We start from the raw sequence: 14589 nt of genomic DNA on the forward strand, positions 1-14589 counted from the left end.
TCAGCCTGCACTGCTATTTGCTCGTTACCAAGACAGACATTGAGAGTGGTGGTGTGAGGTCAATAGTCATCTGTTGCTAAAGGTCCAGTTCATAGCCCAGTGTTGTGCAAGAATCTTCTGATAGTTTGACACTTTAGGCTTGGTATGTTATATCCAACTTCACTTGCAGAACAGAGTGTATCAATTGTGGAACTAGTGGTTCAGACACTTCTCCAAAGTGTCCCAGAAGCCATTTTTCAACACAACAACATCAGGCCACATGATGCTCATACTATTATGAGCAGCCTGTGTGTCCTAATCGTGCCACCATGGCTGCAGTGTTTCGGACTTGTCTCCCATCAAGTTCATCTGGGACGTCGTTAAACAGGAGCTGCCAACAGGGAATCTTGATGATTTGCCCAAGTGCATTCAGAGTCAGAAAATTGCTCAGACGACCATAAATAACCTTATTAATAGCAGCCAAGATGTGTGAGTCGCTCATACCAGATACTTATTGATTTGAGATGTTCCGTTCTTTCATCCTATGATTTTCATATTCCACCACTTTTCCTTTTTGTTGCAGCCATTTCAATTGTGAAGAATGTGTATTGAAGAGAGAGTATTGTTGTGGTAGAAATAAACCCAGTAAAGTTATATTGAGGTCGCTGCTAACAAATTTATCTATTATGTCCCCTATTTATTGATATTAAAACCTGGAAAATAGGAAAAAATTATAGAACATGAAAAATTTAATGTAATGTACTTAATAATGTATTTAACACACAGTACATGTTAACCTCTGCATCTAAGTGGGTGGTGGCAGGGAGGATGCCCCTTCTGTCCAACAGAGCTGTGTGAGGACTTGTTTTTTGCTGGTCAAGTTGACATTTTCAGTGATACCATTTTGCTTTATATACAACTTTTTGGGCTTTTTATATTCTATTTTTATGTGTGGCAGTATGATGGAAAAACTAAATTTTTACTTTGCGCATAATGTAACAGTTTTAGAGATCAGGTCATTCTGGATTATCAGTTATGTGTTTGCTATTTCTTTATAATGTTTATATTAAAACTGCATTTTTAATGGCAAAAGATTTTTTGAGATTTGTTTGCGTCTTATTTTGATTTTTTTAATTTTTTTTTATAGGTTTTATTGTTTTGTTTTTTTGCTATTTTACTTTTTTAACTTAGTCCCACTATGGGACGCTGAATAATAGGCTGATCGCAGGTATAATACGCTGCAATACTTCTGTATTGCAGTGTGTCAGATCTGTTAGTTTTACACCATGCTTATGACAAAGAGTAATAGGTCACTGTAGCTGGTAGGGAATGTGGAGATAGTATATAACCTATAAACTATGATTCACAACCAAATAATTAATAATAAATAAACATTTTATTTCAATAATGCATAACATTAAAAAGACGAGGGAAGAAAAATTTTCACGAGTGGAATACAATGCAGGTGGTATGGGTCAAGAATAACTTATTTATATCCAAATTATATATACTTCACTTTAATATCTTTTACATGATTTATTCATTTACATATCATACACATAGCAGTATATGACGCGCCCCCTGGGCCATATTCTTTAGGGGGAATATCCGGAGCCGGATCAGATGGGAGTTGTAGTCTTCCGAGTGGCTGTGACCTGGTCCGTGCCCAGGGTGTCAAACTCAGTTGTATGTGGCAGTCCTACAGATGTTATTAAGTTCTTTATTGTCGACTACGCCACCCGTTGTATTGCGGTCACTATGGCCGCCGCTGCAGCAGGGTCCGCTGAGGCTGATGGTGTAGGTGCAGCTTTTGGTGGTATAACCCCCAACGGGTGGGGTATAGCCTCAGGGGGTCAGGTGCAGAGGATGGGGGTTGTGGTGGTGCAGCATAGATGTTAAAGGAAGACAGAGTCGGGTTGTGCAGTTTAGGGTATTTACTCACTGCTGATGTTCCGGTCACTCCAGCTTCAAGTGACCACCCGAGCCGTGCTGCGTCCACCAGGTCCTGGATCCAGCCAACCCCCAAACAAGTCCGGAGCGTGACCCTGAGCTCTCCTTCTGTCCTTTCCTCTGGCCGTCCCCACTAGTGATCCACCCAGGTCCAGCTCCCTCGGGCCTTCTGTTGGGACACCCTTGGCCTTGGGTTCCCTGACCCTCCACGTGGTATGCCTTCGGGGTGGATGTGGTGGGTGGCCGTGGCAGACGCTGCCCACGGCCTCCGGTCTCTGGCTAGGGTGTGCTTTTGCCCCCACCAGCTTGGGATCCGGTACCCTAATGCCAACTCTTCACCCGCTGATGGACTTTGGGTTCTCAGAGTTCCTTTTCTGTTTCCCCCTCTGGGTCTTTCTTGCTTTCTCCTCTCTCTCTCTCTGGGGCTTCTCTGCTCCTCTTCCTGACTCTGACAGACTGACTGATTGTGGCAGACTGACTCCTCTGCAAAGACTGACCCTGTTCTTTGATGGTGCCCACCTTATATACACCCTCTATGTGTGAGCTCAGGTGACCAGCACCCAATGAGCTCCTATCTTTACCCAGGCTGCTCCCCCTATCTGCCCCTACACTACTTGGGATGTTCCACCCCCCTCCCACTCCAGCCAGGAACAGACTCGGTCGTACCTGCACATTTCTAAGTGGGAGTACTGTCGGTCTGCTCCTCGGAAATGGGATGTGTGTAGTGCATGCAGCCTACCGAGCTCAGATCCACACTCCATCCTTACCCGGGAGTGGAATATCACACCTCTGGGTTGAGGTGCAATACCCCTGTAGCAGCCGAATCCTCAGGGTGCTACATTCCCCCCTGGTAAATCACAGCACGTCCTCGGGCTGTAAGAACAAAACACCAAAAACATACAAATTTTTGCATAAACATATAAAACATCATATATATATATATTAATAAAACTTTTCATATAAAACTTTCTCGTCGCCTCTGGCTCCTCCTCCGGTCACTGTGCAACTTGTGACCGGGTAAAGTGCGACAGTCTCTCTAGACAAATGGTTTTCCTATAAAACCGGTAGGGGGCGCTTTAGGACGCGCAACTATATACAGGGGTAGTGGCCGCTCTCAGTCCTCGGCCAAGTATTAGGGAGGAATGACCGCTCTCAGTCCTCGGTCAGTGGGATTTAGGGAATTACGGGTAACAGTTCACACATGCTGGTCCCAACGGGGACTACATTAGCAACAGTAACAGTTTCAGTTCACGGTGCCCCGACGGGCAACTATATACAGCTTCTACTCTGCTGTACTTAACGACGGCGTCCTCCTGCTCTTTCTTTGTGGTTACCTCTAACTCTAGTTTCAGACCCGTCCGGGTCCTCTTGTTCTTCCTCCTCACACCGCAGCTCTTCCTCCGTCAGGCGATGCACATGGAGGGCGTAGGGTCCTTTGGCACACTTGTGCCGGGTGAAGGTGACCTCGTCCCCTATGTAAAGGTCACGACCTCTGTGTCCCTCCGGTAGGTGGGACTCAACGTCTCTCCTGGTCACGAAGACGTCGCCTAGGGTGCGGTGGTCTCGGATGAAGCCCCACCCATGCTGCATGTTAAACTTTATCACAGTCCCGGTGGTGCGGGGACTATGCGCTGCACGGGGGTCTCTCCTGGCCCGGCTCTTCTGCTCCGCGCTCCTTATTTGAGCTTGCTGTTCCCGGACCCGCCTCTCTCTCCGCTCCCTCTCAAAGTCCTCGAGCTGTTGGCGGCAGCACTCAGCACGCTCCGCTGCAGCTGCCCGAGTCTCTTGAGTGAACCCCATGAGATCTTCTCCGGTGGGGTCCCACTCAAACTGCGCTTCTGCTAGCGGGGGCGAGATCCTCTTTACGGGCTTTGGAACCGGGATCAGGGGTTCATCCAGGGGTCTCTCTCTCCGGAGTCGGGGATGGTGGAACTCCGGTGGCCATATAAATGGCTGCCCATCCGGGCACGTATGCTGGGCGTACAGGTCCTCTCCCAGATGCGGCACTCTTGGTCTTATGGGCGCGGTGGTGTTAGCGCCCGGGTTGCCCGGGCCTTGCGGCCAGGCCTGGGGTATCTGGAAGGTGAAGGGCACCGTAAGGACGGCGGCGCCCTGGGCTACTTGGCCCTGCGACCAGGCCGGGGGCTCCGCGGAGGTAGGGGGCGCTGTTGGTATTGCGGCGCCCGGGGGTACTAGGCCTTGCGACCAGGCTGGTGGTACTTCCTGCTTGGTCACGCCCGGGGTCGAGGCGTGTGACGTCACAGGGGTCGCGGCTCCCGTTTGAGGCCTAGTCTGCGGCGGTGACGTTGCAGCGACGGGCACGGCAGGATAGACTTCGGGCTCTGCGACGGGGAGCTGGGGCAGGTACGCAGTTTCCCGGTTTGGGGTATAGACGTCCCCTTTACCTGCCTCCACTCGTTCGGCTCCCTTCTCGGCGCCGTCTCCGGCCTTCAATCCTCCCGCGCCATCCTCAGAGGCGGTCTGTTTCCTCGTCTCGGGTGGCGTGCTCCGCTGACAGGTCTCGGTCTGCTGGGCCATCTCACGGCTCCACTCCGCCAACGTCTCTCGCTGCACCCGGGCCATCCTCCTTGCGAGGCCCTCCAGAGCGGTCTGTGCACACTCCCGGTCTCGGGGGAGCTGTGCTAGGACCTCCACTAGGCCTAGTGGGGTCGTTGTTTCCAGCAGGCTCCTGACCAACGGGTCGGTGCTGCTCTGCTCTCCTTCAGTTGTCTCCAGCAGGCTCCTGACCAATGGGCCGGTGCTGCTCTGCTCTCCCTCTTCTGTTGTCTCCAGCAGGCTCCTGGCCAGCGGGCCGGTGCTGCTCTGCTTTCTCGCCATCTCCGGGTAAGCTCCTCCGATACTCTTCTCCAGGCTTCTTGCCTCCGGGTGCGCTCGCTCTAGACTGCTCCAAGCGACACCCATCTTTGTTCTCTCCTTTCGTCTCCTCCCCCTTCGAGGGCGGTCCCGGGGCCACTTGGTGATTGTCAGCTCCAGGGGCTGTTCTTTCACGCTGACAGACACCTCTAGCATCACAGTCTCTGTTGGTGGGGGCGGTTTCCACTTTTGGCGCCATTTTCGGTCCTGGCCCACGATGGGAGGTGGCCTCTTGCCATCCTCTGGCACGCCCATAATGGCGTCCGCTCTTCCAAGGCGGGAAACCTTTGGAAATGGCGGGAATCGTCTCCCAGTGGCGGGAAACTCTGCAGATGGCGGGAAAAAGCTGTTAATGGCGGACAACCGGCGGGAATCGACTGGTGATGGGGTCCGATGGCGGGGACCCTCCGGAACCGGCAGGAGACTTCTTTTTGAGGTAAACTCGTTCTTTTCTTCAGGCACGCAGTACCCGGGCGTTGCGGGCACGTAATCCTGCCGACTACGCCAAAGTTGACGCGCCCCCTGGGCCATATTCTTTAGGGGGAATATCCGGAGCCGGATCAGATGGGAGTTGTAGTCTTCCGAGTGGCTGTGACCCGGTCCGTGCCCAGGGTGTCAAACTCAGTTGTACGTGGCAGTCCTACAGATGTTATTAAGTTCTTTATTGTCGACTACGCCACCCGTTGTATTGCGGTCACTATGGCCGCCGCTGCAGCAGGGTCCGCTGAGGCTGATGGTGTAGGTGCAGCTTTTGGTGGTATAACCCCCAACGGGTGGGGTATAGCCTCAGGGGGTCAGGTGCAGAGGATGGGGGTTGTGGTGGTGCAGCATAGATGTTAAAGGAAGACAGAGTCGGGTTGTGCAGTTTAGGGTATTTACTCACTGCTGATGTTCCGGTCACTCCAGCTTCAAGTGACCACCCGAGCCGTGCTGCGTCCACCAGGTCCTGGATCCAGCCAACCCCCAAACAAGTCCGGAGCGTGACCCTGAGCTCTCCTTCTGTCCTTTCCTCTGGCCGTCCCCACTAGTGATCCACCCAGGTCCAGCTCCCTCGGGCCTTCTGTTGGGACACCCTTGGCCTTGGGTTCCCTGACCCTCCACGTGGTATGCCTTCGGGGTGGATGTGGTGGGTGGCCGTGGCAGACGCTGCCCACGGCCTCCGGTCTCTGGCTAGGGTGTGCTTTTGCCCCCACCAGCTTGGGATCCGGTACCCTAATGCCAACTCTTCACCCGCTGATGGACTTTGGGTTCTCAGAGTTCCTTTTCTGTTTCCCCCTCTGGGTCTTTCTTGCTTTCTCCTCTCTCTCTCTCTGGGGCTTCTCTGCTCCTCTTCCTGACTCTGACAGACTGACTGATTGTGGCAGACTGACTCCTCTGCAAAGACTGACCCTGTTCTTTGATGGTGCCCACCTTATATACACCCTCTATGTGTGAGCTCAGGTGACCAGCACCCAATGAGCTCCTATCTTTACCCAGGCTGCTCCCCCTATCTGCCCCTACACTACTTGGGATGTTCCACCCCCCTCCCACTCCAGCCAGGAACAGACTCGGTCGTACCTGCACATTTCTAAGTGGGAGTACCGTCGGTCTGCTCCTCGGAAATGGGATGTGTGTAGTGCATGCAGCCTACCGAGCTCAGATCCACACTCCATCCTTACCCGGGAGTGGAATATCACACCTCTGGGTTGAGGTGCAATACCCCTGTAGCAGCCGAATCCTCAGGGTGCTACATATACATCAAATATAATCTATATTATATTGTACATGATACATATTCAGATTTTTGTATGACCCATTTTTAATATTCTTTAGCTTATTGGCAATCTATTATTCATGCATATGTTCTATTCACTTGTATTCACTTGCACTTCACTTCCCTTTACATTTAGGGTTAAATTCTATGCATGCATCGTCTTTGCATTTCAGGGTGGAACGCATCACTCCCCTTTTGCGTTCCATCTTGGAACACACGGCGCCGTCATTTCCTCCCGGGTGAAGCGCTCCAAGGAAAAGTCAGTAAGACCATGCATGGTACTCTCGTACACTGACATGAGCTGCTTGATATCAGCTTTAATCAACCACGCTATCTAATTGGTTAACCCAAGCTTAAATACCTTCACCTTTGTGTTCTATTTTATTCCCTCGTCAAAGCTCAGGTGAAACGCGCGTTGGGCGGTTGCAAAACGTGTGTGTGGGGTCTGTATACATTGTTCAGCTAATTAATCATCTCATGCATTTGCAGTTTATGACTTATTATGATCTACTTCAACTTGATTTGTTGCAAATCATCTCATTTCTGACTGTGAGTAATCTCCTTATGCGTATATTTATTTATATTATGTAGTTATATTACACAGTCACCTCATTTAATATATTAGGAATGCTAGTTATAATGAGATTTATTGTGCCTATGGAGATTGATTAAAGTGTTTCCATGCATGTGAGTTCTATTATTTATTGTTGATTCACATTGATTTGGTTTGTTGCAATAACATATTTTTCATGTGGATAATTAGATTTATTTATTGAGCTATATACCATATTTTTCGGACTGTAAAACTCACCGGACCATAAGATGCACCTAGGTTTTAGAGGAGGAAAATAGAAAAACAATTGAAGCAAAATATGTGATCATGATGCACTGTTATGGGGGATAGGCACCCTCATCCTGGTATGCATGACACCCCCATCCTGGTAAGCATGGCACCCTCATCCTGGTATGCATGGAACCCCTCATCCTGGTATGCATGGCACCCTCATCCTGGTATGCATGGAACCCCTCATCCTGGTATGCATGGCACCCTCATCCTGGTATGCATGGCACCCTCATCCTGGTATGCATAGAACCCTCATCCTGGTATGCATGGCAACCCCACGCTGGTATGCATGGTCCCTCATCCTGCTATGCATAGCACCTCCATCCCCATCACACTGCACCCATAAAAAATAAAGGATTCTACTCTCCTTCCCTCTGCTCCAGTGCTGCATCTTGTTCTGCTGCCAACAGATGATCTTACCGTGTGACCAGCGCATGACGTCACTGCCATGCGCTCCCACACGCTGAGGTCAGCTGCCGGAATATTCACTGCTCTCCATGCCCGGACTATGGACGTGGGGAGTAGTGAATATTCATTCTCCTTAATAGCGTGCCCACTGTTAGCCACAGCCGGCCGTAGCTCCTGCAGTGTGCCCGCTATTAAAGAGATGTGTGCCTGCTATTAAAGATAATGAATATTCACTACTCCCCACGCCCATGGGAGTGGAGAACAGTGAATATTCATGTTCTTTAAATAGCGGCAACACTGTTAGCTGCAGCTGCTGCACGAAGCCGGCGGCTGCGGCTGACACTGCGTGCTATTAAGGAAAATGAATATGCACTGCTCCTCACACCCAAGGGCATGGGGAGCAGTGAATATTTATTTTCTTTAACAGTGGGCACAGTATTAGCTGCATCAGGTGGCTCCTGCCTCCTGAGACCAGCTCCTCCGCTGCTGCCGCTCCCTCCACATCCACCACCATTCACAGCTGGACCATACATCCGGACTATAAGACGCACCCCCACTTTCCTAAAAAATTTTGGAGGAAAAAAGTGCGTCTTATAGTCCGAAAAAATATGGTAGCTTTATTTCATTTCTGTTGCACCAGCACTTTACTTAATATATAGGCTACACAATTCATAATTATATTTATTATGCCTTTGGGATTAAGCATAATGTAATCATCATGCACAGTTTATTTCATGCAATATAACCTTCTGAATCTTAAAGTATTAGCTAACCACATTTATTATTTTTGCTATACTAGCAATTACCTAGTCTGCTATCTACTCTTAGGAAAAGAGTCTTATGCTTATTATAGATATATGATTTTTTTCACTATGGTTTTTGTTAGTAACATCTATATGTAATATCCTGATGAAATCGATATGTATATTTTATTCTTGACCCACACCCCCCTGCATTTTATTCCACTTGTGGGGATATTTCTTCCCTTGACGTTTTAACGTTACGCATTATTTAAATAAAATCTTTATTTATTATGCATTATTTGGTTGTGTATCATAGTTTATAGGTTATATGATTCCAATGGATGCACAACGCTTTTGTTAATTTTGAATATATGCGAAAGATGTGGAGATAGCAGTTACACCCAGGAGTCCAGGACCCTGTGCCTTGATTTGTCCTCTGCCATATAGGAAGATGCTAGTCTTACAAATAGCGCATGGCAGGTGGGGACCCTGGTACAGATTCTGCACTGGGGCCCAGTAAATTCCAGTTATTCATAAAAGCAGAGAGAAATATATTCACCATGAGGTTATACACTCACACTAGCGTATAAATAATTGATCCCAGAAAAGTGGGACAATTTTTTTCGAACTTGTCAGCCATGTTCGGTCCATATGCAATCTGTTTTTTTTTTTTTACCCAGCAACTATTAATCATTTAAAGGACCATTTACAGTTTCCTTTGCTACAGAATTGTAATGTTTTCTTAAAACTCGGATGGCATACTGATGATCCATATGGCATCCAATTTTTTTCTTATGCCCATCAGATTTCAGAGTAAAATTGCAGCATTGAGAATAAATACGCAGATCTGCACTGCCTCATTATAACATTGGTCCAAGTGCAATACCTTTTTTCTCTCGCATTGTACTTGTCCGATTTATACGCTAGTGTGAGAGAACCCTTAGTTATTGTCTTCTCTATCCTGACAATAATCCTCATTATCTAGTAAATGATGAGACTCCTTTATAGAAAGAGCAGATACCGTACCTCATAATCCATCGGCTTCATTGAATCTTTATCCATTGCGCAAATGCGCCTGTGCATGCCTTTATCCCAAGGATACACTGCAGTTAAAGTTTCTCAATTCACTTGTCAAAAATCGTTTTTTTAAGCATCAATTAAAATTAGTTTGTAATTAAATTGTGGCGATTAGACTGATAAAAGTGCTACTATGAGACCCTCTTTTCTTGTAGTAATAAAGGGCTAAAGGTTCTTAGACAAGAATAAGTCCAACACTGCTGACCATCTAAGGCTCTGTTCACATGTCCAGTTTCCATGTAAGGATCCTTTTTGGGATCATAAAATCAAAAATAAAATGTTTAAGTACAGGATCCAATCATTTAAAATGGAATAGATGGGTCATAAAATGTCTTGTTTTTGCAGCTGCAATTTGTTTTAAAGCTGGAACAGAAATCAAAGTCAGCACAAAAGAAAAAAAAAATGGACAGAACATTGATCCGTTTTTCAAAATGTTAAAGTCAATGGAGAAACAGATCATAACGAAAGATCATTTGTTTTATCATCTGTAAATGGATCCGTTTTTTAGCACCGCGCATGCCCAGAACACTAGAGGTGACAGAGACCTCTGGTAAAAGCGGATCCATTTCAAATGGAACAAAAACGGACGCAAAACAAAAACCAATGTGTTTTAAAACAGATCAGTTTTCCTTTTAAGGACAGATCTGTTCAAAGATGGAAACTTTGGTTTCCAATTTGCATCTACTTTTGCTTTGTTTGTAAGGGGTCCGTTTTTTTTTGGTTTCTTTTTTTTAAATACTGGATGTGTTACAAACAGATAACAACAGAACATATGATCGGAGCCTAATGTGTACGAGAAGCTCCATGGAGAAGGATCGGGTATGTTCAGATAAAACACTGAATCCTCTTGTTGTCTATGTGCCTGGCCATGGCTTACTCTCCTCTGTGGGCACGAATATGGAGATCAAGAGAGAAAACTGACCTCGAACTCAGTGTTCAGCCAACAGTGACCTGGTGACAGATTCCCTTTATATTTCCTTGTCAACACTGGACTAATGCAGCCTCAATGGAAAGAGCAGGATCTGCATAAAGGATGTGGTCAACCTGAGCTCCTACTGCATCTCCTCCACATAACTAGTATCAACACAATCTGCACATTTTCTATCACAATATTAAGCCTTTCATTCCTGGACAATTTTTTTCCTTTTTCTGCTTTTGTTTTTTCCTCCTCTTTTTCTAAGAGACATAACTTTTTTTATTTTTCAGTTAACACAGTCATCTGAGTACTTGATTTTTTTGCGGGACGAGTTGTAGTTATAATAATAATAATAATAGTTTATTTTTATAGCGCCAACATATTCCGCAGCACTTTACAAATTTTAGGGGGGACTTATACAGACAATACAGAATAAGCATATCTCATATCGAAAGGAGTGAGGGCCCTGCTCGCGAGCTTACAGTCTATGAGGAAGTGGGGGAGACACAAAAGGTAAAAAGTACATATATTGTATAATGCAGCCTTGATATACTGAATAGGATAAATAATAATACATGGACTGGTCGCCAGCCAGTATGTGTGCAGTCCTGACAGAGGCTTTTAAGTGCATGGTTGGTTTGAACCCGAAGTTGAAGAAGATTTTAATATGGGGGAAAGCTGGCATGGACAGAGTGTGTTTAGGTGATAGCCAGTCTAAAGAAATGTGTTTTTAGGGTTCGCTTGAAACTGTGGGTATTGGGAATTAATCAAACTGTCCTGGGTAGTGCATTCCAGAGAATTGGCGCAGCACGCGAGAAATCTTGGAGACGGGAGTGGGAAGTTCGGATTATGGAGGATTTTAGTTTCAAGTCATTTGCAGAACGGAGGGCACGGGAAGGGTGGTAGACTGAGATGAGGGAGGAGATGTAGGGGGGTACTGAAGCATGGAGCGCTTTGTGGGTAAGCGTGATAAGTTTAAAACGAACTCTATATTGGATGGGCAACCAATGCAATGACTGGCACAGGGAAGAGGCATCTGAGTAGCGGTTGGCGAGGAATATGATCCTGGCTGCTGCGTTCAGGACGGATTGGAGAGGGGAGAGTTTAGTAAGAGGGAGACCGATTAGTAGAGCGTTGCAATAGTCAAGACAAGAATGAATAAGAGCGACAGTAAGAGTTTTTGCCGAGTCAAAGGTGAGAAAAGTCCTGATTCTTGAGATGTTTTTGAGGTGTAGATGACATGAACGAGCGAGTGATTTGATGTGAGGAGTGAAAGAAAGATCTGAATCAAAAATGACCCCAAGACAGCGGGCTTGTAGCTGGGGAGTAATGGTTGAGCCACAAACGGAGATGGCAATATCGGGCACAGGTAGATTAATGGAGGGAGGAAAGACGAGTAGTTCAGTTTTTGACAGATTCAGTTTTAGGTAGAGGGAGGACATAATGTTAGACACAGCAGAAAGACAATCACTGGTCTTTTGTAGTAATGCAGGGGTGATGTCCGGAGCAGAGGTGTATAATTGGGTGTCATCAGCATAGAGATGGTACTGAAAACCGAATCTACTGATTGTTTGTCCAATAGGAGCGGTGTATAAGGAGAAAAGAAGGGGGCCTAGGACTGATTCTTGAGGAACCCCGACAGTAAGAGGAAGTAGGGAGGAGGAGGAGCCGGCAAAAGACACAAAGAAGGAGCGGTCAGAGAGATAAGAGGAGAACCAGGAGAGAACCGTGTCCTTGAGGCCAATAGTGCGGAGCATAGTGAGGAGGAGCTGGTGATCCACAAATGCTGCAGAGAGATCCAGGAGAATCAGCAGGGAGTAGTGACCATTAGATTTAGCTGTTAGTAGATCATTAGAGACTTTAGTGAGGGCAGTTTCAGTAGAATGTAAAGAGCGGAAACCAGATTGTAAAGGGTCAAGAAGAGAGTTGTCTGAGAGATAGCGGATTAGACGGGAGTGGACCAGGCGTTCCAGGAGTTTAGAGATAAAGGGAAGATTGGAAACAGGTCTGTAGTTGGCCGTGCAGTTCTGGTCGAGGGATGGTTTTTTAAGTAATGGTTGTATGCTGGCGTGTTCAAAAGAAGAGGGAAAGATACCAGATGAGAGGGAAAGGTTGAAAATTTTAGTTAGGTGAGTGGTGACAGCTGGAGCAAGGGACTGAAGGAGATGTGAGGGAATAGGGTCGCTGGTGCAGGTGGTAGGGCCAGAAGATGCAAGGAGCCTGATCACTTCATCTTCCATGACTGGTTCGTCTAGTCTAGTTCGACTAGTTATGAATGATACTATTCACCTTACCATGTAATATACTAGAAAACACGAAATAAAATTCAAGTTGGATGAAATGTTGAAAAAAAAATAGAGTTTTGGGGTTTTGTTTCTACAGTGTATATTGTACGACAAAAATGAACTGACAAAATGAGCACGATTACAGTGATACCAACATAGGCGGATTACAATGAGGGCAATCCGGGCGACCGCCCGGGGCCCCGAGCCTCCAGAGGGCTCACGGCTCCGGGCGGGGTGTCTAATGCCGGATTGCCCTCATTATATGTGCGGGCCGCCGCGGCACATACCGGTAGCAGTGGCGGGAGGGGGGCCCCGTACCGCTCCCCTAGCAGCGGCCGCCGCTACTTCTTCATCGGCCGGGCCAGCACTGCAGCAGTTCCCTGTGCTGGCCTGGCCGCGTCACTGCTAGGAGACACGGCCCTGTGTGCGGCCGTGTCTCCTAGCTGTGACGTCACGCAGTGCGCACCCGGCCTGCACTGCTGCACCGAAGAGCCTGAGGACTGGAGCCGAGCCGGGGGATGGTGAGTGTGTATGTATGTGTGTGTGTATGTGTGTATGTGTATGTGTGTATGTGTATGTGTGTGTATGTGTGTGTGCGTGTGTGTGTGTGTGTGTGTATGTATGTGTGTGTGTGTGTATGTGTGTGTGTATGTATGTGTGTGTGTATGTATGTGTGTATGTATATGTGTATGTGTGTGTGTGTGTGTGTGTGTGTGTGTGTGTGTGGGCAGATGTCATTGTGTGATGTCTGTTTGTGTGTGGGCAGATGTGATTGTGTGATGACTGTTTGTATGTGTGTGTGCGCAGATGTCATTGTGTGATGTCTGTATGTGTGTGTGTGTGTGTGGGCAGATGTCATTGTGTGATGTCTGTTTGTGTGTGTGTGTGGGCAGATGTCATTGTGTGATGTCTGTTTGTGTGTGTGTGGGCAGATGTCATTGTGCGATGTCTGCGTGTGTGTGTGTGTGGGCAGATGTCATTGTGTGATGTCTGTTTGTGTGTGTGTGTAGGCAGATGTCATTGTGTGATGTCTGTTTGTGTGTGTGTGTAGGCAGATGTCATTGTGTGATGTCTGTTTGTGTGTGTATGTGTGTGTGTGTGTAGGCAGATGTCATTGTGTGATGTCTATTTGTGTGTGTGTGGGCAGATATGATTGTGTGTTGTCTGTTTATATGTATTTTTGTGTTTCAAATGTGTTTATGCGTGTATGTATATGTCTGTATATGTTTGTGTGTGTGCGTGACTGCGGGCGGCCACCTGCTGAGTATAGTTGGCGCCGTGCGGCCTCCTGCTGTATCTGGGGGGGGCGCTGTGCGGCATCTATACTTAGCAGAAGGCCGCACGTAGCCATCTATACACGTATACTCAGCAGGAGGCCGCATGTAGCCATCTATACGGTGCCATCTATACACAGCGGGAGGCCGCACGTAGCCATCTATACACAGCGGGAGGCCGCACAGCACCATCTATACACAGCGGGAGGCCGCACGGCGCCATCTATACACAGTGGGAGGCCGCACGGCGCCATCTATACACAGTGGGAGGCCGCACGGCGCCATCTATACACAGCGGTAGGCCGCACGGCGCCATCTATACACAGCGGGAGGCCGCATGGCGCCATCTATACACAGCGGGAGGCCGCACGGCGCCATCTATACACAGCGGGAGGCCGCACGTAGCCATCTATATACAGCAGGAGGCCACACGGCGCCATCTATACACAGCGGGAGGCCGCACGGCGCCATCTATACACAGCGGGA

The sequence above is a fragment of the Phyllobates terribilis genome, unplaced genomic scaffold (assembly GCF_046119375.1).
Source record: "Phyllobates terribilis strain yellow unplaced genomic scaffold, ASM4611937v1 Scaffold_3__8_contigs__length_932513732, whole genome shotgun sequence".
NCBI classification, from domain to species: Eukaryota; Metazoa; Chordata; class Amphibia; order Anura; family Dendrobatidae; genus Phyllobates; species Phyllobates terribilis.